Genomic DNA, 10166 nt, shown 5'->3' on the forward strand with positions numbered 1-10166 from the left:
TCTCTCATACACATACACATACACATACAACCTTGAATGTATAAACATGAATCATTGTTCTACTTTATAGAGGGAGCTGTTTTGCAGTGTATGGGTTTAATGATTAATTTTGTATTTATAAACTAAGCACCTTTAATAAACTACTTTCATTTTATTAATAAAAGTTTTCCTGAGAAACAAAATAAATAGTGCATTTTGGAAAATAACTTTGTTTATAATCAGTCATGTTGACTATTAGCACTCCTAACATTTAACACAAATTTAGTCTGAGTCCAACTTGATCATTGTTTCTTTTAACCCTGGGCTATACATAATTTGAAATCATGAGTTGGGTTTAACGAGAATATTTTGGAGAAATTTAAAAAAGCACACTCCTTTTCCCTTACTTGTTTATGCTGCCAAATATGTTGTTGTTTTGCCAACAGTCAGCAAAATGAATATACTTATTTGTGATGTCATTCTCTGGGCCACTGTAATACATTTCTTATCTGATCCTTTCTGCAGGAAAGCTTCAAAATGAATGCATTAATGTGTTGGCCATTTAGTGCTATGATTTTAAAATAATTCACTGATACTCAATTTCAAATTACAACTCTCCTAGAGTACATTAAATTTGTCTTCATTGTTTTTAGGTTTGTTCTGTTTATTCTTTTTGTTCCTCCTCTTATTTATTTATTTTTTTAGTATGTATGTTTCATTTTTGCTTCTGGCACAGTTCCATTTTAATTTAAAACACTGAAGCAATGGCTCTGCATCTCCAAATGTGTACATTGCCTTCCCGATGATAATCTGGTTAAAAGTTAAAGTGGTTTTATGTATGGTGTGATTTGTAACAGTGTTTATGATCATGCATTTTATTGTACTGTAAATGTTCTTTTAGCATTTTGTGATTTTTTTAACATTAGACATTTTCTTTATAAAATTGGATTAGATTTAAATGTAAACTGTATTCTATCAGATCAAAGAAAAGAATGGAATATATGATAAACATTCCATCTGGTGAGCATTGAGAGAGAATTGCAAGTAATTTGCCATCAGTCTCAGTGCAATTAAGGAACAAACAAAACTGAATACATGTACTTGTATAGGTCATATAGAATTAAACACAATTCAGTGCTTCCCAGTTACTTTGCTGTCAGTATGGTTCTTTTCCACATACCTTACTTACTCAAGAATAGTGTTTTCAACAGAAAGAGACTCACATACTTAGAAAATGAACTTACAGTTGTCTGGGGGAAGGAAGGGGGTAAAGGATAGTTAGGTAGTTTGGGAAGGACATGTACACACTGCTGTATGTAAAATGGATAACCAACAAGGACCTACTGTAAAGCACATGTAACTCTGATCAATGTTATGTGGCAGACTGGATGAGAGGGGAGTTTAAGAAAGAATGGATACATGTATGTGTGTGGCTTAGTCCCTCCATTGCTCACCTGAAACTATGACAACATTGATTATCAGCTATACACCAATACAAAATAAAAGGTTAAAAAAAAAAAGAATAGTGTTTTCTCTCTTAAACACAATTGTATTTTATTCTTCCATTTCATATAACCTGTTTTTTAAATGGTCATTTTTGGGTCAAAGTTATATTTATTAATAATTTTCTCAAACTTATTTGTTTTTTAAAGTGAGAACTTTCTTTATGAAAAATGGTAGTCTTCTAAACCCTCCTCAAAATACTAATTCTCAAAAAAAAATTAAAATAAATTAAAAAAAAACCCCGATTCTCAAAAGCAGTTACTTTTAACTATGTTACGCTGTTGTATTTGTTATTTACATCTAAATCTCAGGGAGTTAGCTCCCTATCCCACAAAATGCAACAAAAACACTTTTCTTCTGTCCATTCATAAACACAGCTATAGTTCTGGATAGATCAATAGTCACATTTATATGATTATGACTATGTAGACATAATTCACAACTGAGTCATACATAATATTAAGGCTACTTTTTTCTATTCTTGAACAATTTTTTTTTTCCCCTTGGAGTTTCTAATTATCTCCATTTGCTTAGTTTTCGATGTATTAATCACCAATTATATGTATTAATCACCAATTCCAAGTTTACTTCTAGAAATAAATATTTTAAAAAATATATCCAAATGCATCAGATGTCCTACAAAAGTCATCAGCAATTTCTGCCTTGCTCTAGTCTGGAATGTTTGTTCTCCAGATCTCATTCTATATCATCTATGAATTTACTTTTCCTCTTTTTAAAAAATATATTCAACCCCAGTGATTTAATTACTTGTTAATTTAATTACTTGCTAATTATTTTAAGACTATCCACTAGTAGCTTTTGATAATGAGTTATTGGAAGTCAATAGTTTTTCAACATTTTGCATAGCAAAACATCCACAGTCACATTTAATTGATAGTTCCTTTAGTGACAGAATACTAGGTTGGAAAAATTAACCTCAACATTTTAAGCCATAGCTTTGTTGTCTTCTAGCTTCAAATATGATATGTGATTTCTCATATAAAAACTATTACTTTTCCTGTCTAAAAATCATGCTGTTCTCATTGGTAATGATGTTGGACATTCAGAAATTGTTGGATCATATGCAGAAGCAGATTTGTTTTCATCTGTTGTTTTATAGATGTTAAAGCGAAGTCCCTCAGTCGTGTCCGACTCTTTGTGACCCCACCAGGCTCATCCATCCATGGGATTTTCCAGGCAAGAGTACTGGAGTGGGTTGCCATTGCCTTCTCCAGAGGATCTTCCCAACCCAGGGATCGAACCTGGGTCTCCCACACTGTAGGCAGATGCTCTACCATCTGAGCCACCAGGGAAGTCCCATAGATGTTAAACAGACCCATCTATTTGGTGGGTCTATTTAATCAAGAAATGAATCCTTTCATTCCAAGTGTAATTTCTTGAATGAATTTATTTTCCTCATTCTTTTTTTTCAGTTCTTTTTTGCATGGACTCTTTTTATCGAGATTTTAGGACTCAGATCTGATCCTTTGATTTTCTAACCTTTTTTCCTCCTGTTACCCATAATTGTCTCTTTTTTGGTCTACTTTATCGGAAGCTTCCCTAATTTAAGTTTTCAGTCAATATCCTGAGTTTCCATTTCTGCCATAAGTTTTGTATTTCCAAAAGTTCTTTTTTGTTACCTCCTGGTCTTCTTGCATTGATACATTTCTTTATGTCTCTGAGAATATTAAGGATAATAACTTTTTCTTCTTGATTTCTATGTTTCCTAGAGGCTCCTTTATTTCTTGTTTATCTGATGTGCTACTGTCCATGTGGTTGTAAGGAGTTGGACACCATTTAGCAACTGAACAACAATTAACTGCAAAACCAGAGCTGGTTGTTTCTTAATACTTTATTTCAAAAGCTTTGTATTTTTAAATAGAATGAAACAAAAGAAGTATATCATTTTTTTCAGCTTTCTTTCATATGTAATGCACTGTTTACATCTCTCTATATTATCTCATGGGATTAGAATCAGGCAGGTCTGATTCTAAGCAGATTCACATGGAAAGGCCATAGTGGTTGCAAAGTGGTTTCTTTCCTGATTGGATAGGTTTTTCTACAAGTGATCTATTACCAGGTCATACTAGTTGTTCAATCTTTTGAGTCTCACTTTTGGGTAGAATTGATCATTAATGTAGCCAAAAATCATTTTTAATAGTTAAAAATTGGAAGGTATCCAAATGATATGCCAAAGAAATGATCAAAACAAGAACACTGGGCAAGATGAAAATGGATAATATTAACATTACGTATTCTTGGTTTAGCCTCATTTTGATCATAACAAATATTTATGGGACACACAGATAGGGCTTGGAAAGAGTTCTTGCTTATAGAATAGAATGAGGAAAAGTGACTCAATAAATTGTTAAAAATACATATGTGTGTGTGTGTGTGTGTGTCTATCTTAGTCCCTTTAGGCTGCTAACTTACACCAACAGATTAAGTGAGTTATCATAAACAGAAAACAGGTACTTCTCAAAGTTCTGGGCCCAAGGAGTCCAGTGTCATGACATGAATACAGTTTTGTTCTGGTGAGGGTCTGCTTCCTTGTTCACAGATGACACCTTCTCACTGTGCCCTCACATGGTGAAAGGGCCAAGGGATCTCAGCCCGGCCCCCTTCACAAGAACACCGTCCCATTCAGGAGGGCTTCACCCTCTTGAAAACACTAAGCATCTCTCAAACACTTTACTTTCTAATACCATAATATTTGAGGATTAAGATTTCAATGTAAGAATTAGGGGGACATATAGTAATATTATATATATGCATGCATATTCCATATTTGATTAAATCAACCAGTCCCAGCAGTGAAAATATCAAAATGAAGTGAAAAGTTTAATGAACTTTCTGGTTAAATGTTCCACAGTATCATTCAGGTAAGTAATAATGTTTTTTACTTTTACTTCTATATTTATTATATATTCAAAATATATTTGCCAAGTAATAAACATATTTTTCTTACATCCCCCCTAAAGAGCTTTGATGAACATATTAAAATATAGTATTTCTTTTTTAAAAAATATCTTTTTGGTTTGTGTACAACTCTGTGGGTATTTTTTTTTTTCAGTTTTTCACTTAAAACCACTAATACTTTATACTGTTTAGCACAGAAGCACTTGTAGGAAAACTGCTTTTTTGAACATTTAATACTTGTATTCTAAGATTCAGCCCAGATACTCCATTTTGTATAAAGAAATTTGATCCCCTTCTTTGAAGGCTTTTTAAAAAGAGTCTTCTTTTAAAAGATTTTTTTCCTTTTATTATTTGTTATTAAAGCACCTATAAAATGGGGGCTTCCCTTGTGGCTCAGTTAGTAAAGAATCTGCCCACAATGCAGGAGACCCAGATTTGAACCCTGGGTTGGGAATATCCAAGGAAATGGCAACTGACTCCAGTATTCTTGCCTGGGTAATTCCATGGACAGAGAAGCCTGGTGGGCTACAGTCCACAGGGTCGCAAGAGTTGGACATGACTTAGCAACTAAACCACCACACTTATAAAATTTACTCTGATTTTTTTCATTTATCTAAAACATGAGTTTTCCTCAAGGATAGAGCAGGTGTGGAAAACTATATAAAGTAATACAATAACTAAGAAAAAAGTTTTATAGAAAACAAATTATAATGCATTCTATTGAATCAGTAGGAAACAATCACAAACCATAAGCCTGAGATGAGAGGCTATTGATTTCATATGCTTCTACATCAGCAGATAAAGTACATTCTATTATATATACTGGTAAGTACATTTAAAAATATGAAATTTATATGAAACAACCACATACAGATCTCGGATATGGGTAAAGAGAATATTTCCTTCCCCATTCTCCCATTCTTATAAAGAAGATCTTTTTTCTGAACACTTATGTTATGGAATCACAACCTACATATGGACTGGTCAGTTAGTTGTCTTTCTGAAAAAGGAGAAAATTGCTACCAGGCTGAAAGATTCATTTTACAGATTATGATATAAATTATTATATTATATATCACTCAGCCATGTGCGATTCTTTGCAACCCTATGTCCATGGGATTCTCCAGGCAAGAATACTGGAGTGGGTTGCTATGTCCTCCTCTAGGGGATCTTCCCAACCCAGGGATCGGACTCAGGTTTCCCACATTGCAGATGGATTCTTTACCATCTGAGCCACCAGGGAAGCCCATAAATGCTTGTAATATAATATAAATGGTTGACTGATATCAGATATGCAATAAGTTCGGACATAAATTCTTATTTAATTTGTGTTTTAAATTTTACCTATAGCCCTTTAAACTGTCATATAATACTGATTTAATTAAAATAATTGTTAATTGAATATATTTATTTTCTTAGGAACTGAATGTTTCACCCTAATTCTTCATTACATACAACACAAAAGTTTTATTGCCCGAAAGCTTCACAACCTTTCCACAAGGGTGATGTAGAGGCCCTTAATAAAGAAGTTTTAGAGTTTATGTTTAGATTATGCAAACTTAATTTGGTTATTTAATTGATAATATCTATACATTTTGGTCTCCTAGAGACCAAAACAAAAAACAATAGGCTAGATTAAATAAATGTTACATTGCTATTTTATGTAAATGTGGATCCTTATATATACACGGAATTTCATTTTTATGTTACTCATATTTATACGGGCAGAAATCACATTGGTCTCATTCTTATTGAAATAATTTCAGAATACTCTCTAGACAAAATATATTAAAGAGAGAAGTAACCAAAATTTAAATTTTAATAGCCAGGTACATACAGTATGTATATACATATATATACACACAGTATTAATTGCTAGTAAAATGATATATATGGGTAACATACTACTGTATCTTCTGAATTAAATTTTATTTTTACATTTGTAGTTATGCAGTTAAATCCTAGAGATGTTTGTGTTTAATTTCCTGAGTTTAGATTTCCACTTTTACCTCAAAATATTTATTAGAGATTACTCTCCAAGGGGGAAAAAGTTCCTCGTGTTTTAATTATTTCTTTGGCATATATCATTTGGATACCTTCCAATTTTAACTACCAAAAACAGTTTAGACTACATTAAAGATCTATTCTATCCAAAAGTGAGATTCAACATATCGAACTACTACTGTGACCTGGAAACAGATCACTCAGAACAAAACCATCCAATCAGGAAACAGACCGTTTCTGCAACCGTTTCTCAACCGCTTTGCATGTGAACTTGCTCAAAAGAAGGCCTGATTCTAACCCCACGAGATAACATAGTAATAGAAAGATGTAAACAATGCATTACATATAAAAGAAGGCTGAAAAAAAGCCGCATTTTGTTTCATTTTATCTTAGATACAAAGTTTCTGAGATAAAGTATTAAGAAACAACCAGCTCATATTTTGCAGTTAACAGACATACTACTCTTTGTTGCAAATTCCATATTTGACATATATTAATTTATTTACCCTTTGCAAGCAGACCAGTATTATAAAAATATCCATTTGAATGCAACTAAAAGTACATTTAAAGCTCGATTAAAAGCCTTCCAATGTTCATTAAGCAGTAATAATAGGCAACCAGCAGAAACAAGAGCTGTGAATGCCGTCATGAAAACAAACTCCCAACAAGCATCCGCTGGAGAGCAGGGGGCGGCCCGCAAATTGTTTATTGTCAAAGGCTTGACTGGCTAATAAACGCTGGCGAAAGCCCGAGTGCGCTGGAATGCTCTGCAGCTGCCGCATTAGTCAAACTTTCCCTTTTCTGAATGCTCTAATCCCTTCAATATTGCATTAAATATGTTTTCAATATTTATCTGGATAAAAATGTGCTGAATGTTGGAACAGTTTAATTCTGACGTTTGTCACACAGGAAATCTGGAAATGGCAGAAGGTAACTGCATCTTTATTGTTCAAACCCTAATGCAATCATTCCTCCCACACTCTGTGGGAGCACTCAGACTGTGACCACGCTGAGGCAGGCGAACGCCAGCAGTACTGCAGCCGAGCACGAGGACTTAGCGCTTGGCGGAACTGACTTAACTGACCCCTTGCCATCCAGGAAGATACGAGTTCTCACAGGCCCCCGTGGCTGAATGTCGTATAGCACAATACACTAAATGTCTTTGCGGTGTGTTATATTCTACACAGTCCAAATCCTTGACAAGCCAGAAGTAGAAATCGTTTATTACTATGCCACATCGTTTCTTCTATGATAACCAAACTATTGTTGGCTAATCTATTGGATGTTATATAAGGAAAGTCACTGATCTTGGAATTAAGATGTTTGCATTGTATCCCATCTTTGACACTAAACTGTAGTAAACTCATGTGTCCCTCACAATCTCTCTTGGACTCAATTTCACCAACAAAATGACAAGGCTGGATATGACGGATCATATGGTTGTTTTTAAAATATCCACACAGCCATAAAATATTTACATAAACAATAAAATCATAAATATAATAATAGCACTGCCATTATTAAAATGTAATATTTACATTTTGAACCTAAATATTGAAATCATAAGACAATTTTGGAGAGTGTTTGACATTAAATCAAAGAAATTCATATTACAAATTTTGCTTGAATTGACTTTTCTTGCCAATGTGGCAGGATAATATTACATTAGGGTAACATTTCCTTAGTTTCTAAAAAAAAAAAAAAGTCTAAGCTTATTGATTTGAATGTGTTTTGTGTTTAGACTTTTCAGTTTCCTGAAATCATGAAACTGATATTAAGTAAAAATCTAGGAAGTAATCAAAATCTCTGAACTTCCAATATCACTTATTTCAAATAATCAAGTAATGAAAATTCTTTGAGACCAATGGAGAATGCAAATAAATATGTTAGTGGTATACTATTGGTTAGTCATTTCATGTCATTTAGACTACCCTCAAAATTTTCTTCTCATTGACCATGAAAAATAACTAACTCTGTCATGTTTCAAAGCGGTATTTGTTGAAAATAAAAATAAGCCTTACAACCAAGTCAAGCTTTAGAAATTGTGTACCTCTAAAGACCAAAGACCCTTAACAATGGCTATTGAAAAGTGAGGAATTTCTATTACCAAGAAACTGCAATCAACTGATACACTGATTTTTTACTATCTTACTTAAGTCTTTGAAAACTTTCTGAAGCTTTGCCATGATTTGATTTCCTTTTCACTTCAGAAGCTGCATTTTTCAAAGTTAATCCTCTGCTGTACATTCTACTCTATTCCAGAAGATGCTATGTCTTTTCCATTCTCACAGAGTACATTCAATTTCTATGGATATAATTCTGAAGCCCAAATTTCACCTTTCATATTAATTCTTATCTGGTTTCCCAAATGAAACACCTCCACAACTGAGCTGTTTGTTCATTAATGAGTTTGTTCATTAATGTTTCCTGGCTCTTATCAAATTTTTATTGATCCTAGAGACATGCACTTCCCAAGCAGCTCAAATAGTAAAGAATCTGCCTGCAATGCTGGAGATCTGGGTTCTATCCCTCAGTCAGGAAGATCCCCTGGAGAAGGGCATGGCAACCCAATCCAATATTCTTGCCTAGAGAATCCCATGAACAGAGCAGCCTGGTGGGCTATAGTCCATGGGGTTACAAAGAGTTGGACAAGACTGAGTGATTAACACACATGGGGATATTTAGTTTCTCAATAGGCTTTAAACATGGAAATCTATGTTTATCCTTTTCCAAAAATATAACAGCTTTACTGAAATTAGATTCATATTTACATACCATACAATTCACTAATTAAAGTATAAAAGTCAATAGTCTTAGTGTATTCTAAAAGTTGTACAACCATCAATAAAATCGAATTTAAAATGTTGTCATCACCCCAAAACAAGCCTTACAGCCATTAACAGTCACTTTTCCTTCCCTAATACTCTCAGTCCTAGCCAAACACTAATCTACTTTCTGTCTCTATATTTGCCTGTTCTGTTCATTTTGTAACAATGGAACCATACAGTATGTAGCCTTTTATACCTGAATTCTTTAACCCAATATCATCTTTTTGGGGTTCATTCATGTTGTAGCATGCATCAATATTTTATTATTTTCTATCATGAAAAAATTGTATGAATAAACAGCTTTTTATTTTTCTATTTATCAGTTGATGGACATTTGGATCATTTCCACTTTAGGGCTATTGTGAATAATGTTGCTATGAACATCTGTTTATAAGTTTTTGGTTGGATATATGATTTCAGTTCTCTTAATTACACACCTAAGAATGGAATGTCTGGGTCATATGACAACTCCAAGTTTAAACTTATGAGGAACTGCCAGACTATCTTCAAAATGACTGTACCTGAGTCTACATTCCCAGTAGAGATGTGTGAGGTTTCTAAATTCTCCACATTTATGCCAACACTTTTTTATATTTTTGATTATCATCTTAGTGAGTGTGAAGTAGTATCACATTACAATTTTGATTTGAATTTCCTGATGCTTATTGACCATTTAACATTTCATCAGATTTGGCAAGTTTTCAGCTATTATTCCTCCAAACATTTTTTCTTTCCTTTTCTCTTCCTCCTCTTTCTCTACTACTCCTAAAATGTGTGTATTGGTATCCTATATTTATTTGAGTTGGCTTAAAACTCAGCTATCAAAAACCTAAGATCATGGCATCCAGTCCCATCACTTTATGGCAAATAGATGGGGAAACAATGGAAACAGTCACAGACTTTATTTTCTTGGGCTCCAAAATCACTGCAGAT

At 33.4% G+C, this 10166-nt stretch overlaps 1 non-coding gene across 1 annotated transcript; it reads right to left on the bottom strand.

Moving 5' to 3' along the window:
* Positions 1-2723: 2723 nt before the first annotated feature.
* On the bottom strand, positions 2724-2795 carry TRNAC-ACA (transfer RNA cysteine (anticodon ACA)). Its single transcript has one exon. It is a non-coding gene; the product is annotated as a tRNA-Cys (tRNA).
* Between the last annotated feature and the right edge of the window lie 7371 nt (positions 2796-10166).

Source organism: Ovis canadensis, chromosome 17 (genome assembly GCF_042477335.2).
Source record: "Ovis canadensis isolate MfBH-ARS-UI-01 breed Bighorn chromosome 17, ARS-UI_OviCan_v2, whole genome shotgun sequence".
NCBI classification, from domain to species: Eukaryota; Metazoa; Chordata; class Mammalia; order Artiodactyla; family Bovidae; genus Ovis; species Ovis canadensis.